The 2,500-nt window shown below is 39.2% G+C and overlaps 1 protein-coding gene across 1 annotated transcript in view; it reads right to left on the minus strand.

Annotated features, from left to right (window-relative positions):
• The window catches only part of LOC137629593 (serine-rich adhesin for platelets-like), a 178,183-nt gene that overhangs the window by 118,694 nt on the left and 56,989 nt on the right, over positions 1-2,500 (minus strand). The window lies entirely within an intron of this gene.

The following is a 2,500-nucleotide window of genomic DNA, read 5'->3' on the forward strand; positions in this document are numbered from 1 at the left end:
TATAGTAGGTTACACAAGGGAAGTAATAATTACCTGCAAAGGTTGAAGCCAGATTGCACAGAGACCCATGATGCTGTACCCCAAGGGAGGGGAAGATGAAGAAACGAAAGGCAGACATCCCAATCTTAACCCAGGTAACCAATGCCCTCAACCAACTGTTACTTGTCCATCAAGGAGCCTGATGTATTCTTAAACCACTTGTTGAACAGCCACCACAGGACCGATGGAGAATGTATTGACTCTCCTCTGGGTCAGGTCTTTTAGACAATGGGCTGTGAAGGTGGTCTGTCTTTTCCACACGCCAGCTTGAAGTACTGTACTTGTAACACAGAGAAGTTGCGTTTGAATGCCAGGGAAGTGCTGACTCCCCAAACATCATGGGCTCTAGGTTAGCGAGCTAAAGACGGATCAGGAGCCAAGACTCTTTCGATCACTTGGTGGATCCAGGAGGAAACCGTGTTCTTAGTGATCCTCATCTTTACTCTCACTGAGCTAACAAACAGTGGTGTTGGCAGGGGCCGTGTTGCTGTATTGCATTTAATAGAGTATCTCAAACTCCTCACTGGGCATAGTAACAACTGATCTGGGTCATTTGTTACAGAACGAAGACTCGCAATCTGAAATGGTCTGAATTTATGGTCCAGCAGCCCCAGATTTTGAATCTTAGCAATAAACTCAGGGATAAAACTAAGTGTACCTTTCCCCCATCCCCTTAGATAGGCAATGTCATATGAGAGGCCATGAAGTTCACCGACGGTCTTTGCAGAGGCTAAAGCGAGAAGGAATGCCGTCTTTGAAGTGAAGTTTCGGTCAGTTGCATGGCGTGATGGTTCATAAGCTGGTCCTTTTAAGGATCTCAACATCCAAACCACGTTCATAGGAGGAGGTGTCATCTCTGACTGAGGGCACATGAACTCATAACTCTGTATGAATAAAGAAAGCTCCAACGAAGAGGAAATGTCAACTCCTTTCAGCTAAAAGGTAAGGCTAAATAGGATACCACAATATTATGTATACTTGGCCTATGGAGATCATTACATATAATCATGACACCCTACAAACAGCAAAGAGAGGGTGTGAATCGACAGGCAATTTAGATATAAAATGGTTGTATCGACTAACCTCTCCGTAGCATTTACATATGGGTACTTCCTTCTTAGTCTCCATAATAACAAAAGAAACTAGCACGCAAACATTCAAAACTATGTCTAAAAGAAAAAATTAATAGCCTTGTTATACATACATACATACATACACATATACATATACACATATTATTATTATTATTATTACTATCCAAGCTACAACCCTAGTTGGAAAAGCAAGATGCTATAAGCCCAGGGGCTCCAACAGGGAAAAATAGCCCAGTGAGGAAAGGAAATAAGGAAATAAATAAATGGAGAGAACAAATTAAAAATAAATCATTCTAAAAACAGTAACAACGTCAAAACAGACATGTCATATATAAACTATTAACAACATCAAAAACAAATATGTCATAAATAAACTATAAAAGACTCATGTCCGCCTGGTCAACAAAAAAGCATTTGCTCCAACTTTGAACTTTTGAAGTTCTACTGATTCAACCACCCGATTAGGAAGATCATTCCACAACTTGGTAACAGCTGGAATAAAACTTCTAGAGTACTGCGTAGTATTGAGCCTCGTGATGGAGAAGGCCTGGCTATTAGAATTAACTGCCTGCCTAGTATTACGAACAGGATAGAATTGTCCAGGGAGATCTGAATGTAAAGGATGGTTAGAGTTATGAAAAATCTTATGCAACATGCATAATGAACTAATTGAACGACGGTGCCAGAGATTAATATCTAGATCAGGAATAAGAAATTTAATAGACCGTAAGTTTCTGTCCAACAAATTAAGATGAGAATCAGCAGCTGAAGACCAAACAGGAGAACAATACTCAAAACAAGGTAGAATGAAAGAATTAAAACACTTCTTCAGAATAGATTAATCACCGAAAATCTTGAAAGACTTTCTCAATAAGCCTATTTTTTGTGCAATTGAAGAAGACAGAGACCTTATATGTTTCTCACAAGTAAATTTACTGTCGAGAATCACACCTAAAATTTTGAAAGAGTCATACATATTTAAAGAAACATTATCAATACTGAGATCCGGATGTTGAGGAGCCACCGTCCTTGACCTACTTACAATCATACTTTGAGTTTTGTTAGGATTCAACTTCATACCCCATAATTTGCACCATGCACTAATTCTAGCTAAATCTCTATTAAGGGATTCACCAACCCTAGATCTACATTCAGGGGATGGAATTGATGCAAAGAGAGTAGCATCATCTGCATATGCAACAAGCTTGTTTTCTAGGCCAAACCACATGTCATGTGTATATAGTATGAAAAGTAATGGGCCAAGAACACTACCCTGTGGAACACCGGATATCGCATTCCTATAATCACTATGGTGCCCATCAACAACAACTCTTTGAGATCTATTACTTAAAAAATCAATAATAATG

Source organism: Palaemon carinicauda, chromosome 37, assembly GCF_036898095.1.
Source record: "Palaemon carinicauda isolate YSFRI2023 chromosome 37, ASM3689809v2, whole genome shotgun sequence".
NCBI lineage: Eukaryota > Metazoa > Arthropoda > Malacostraca > Decapoda > Palaemonidae > Palaemon > Palaemon carinicauda.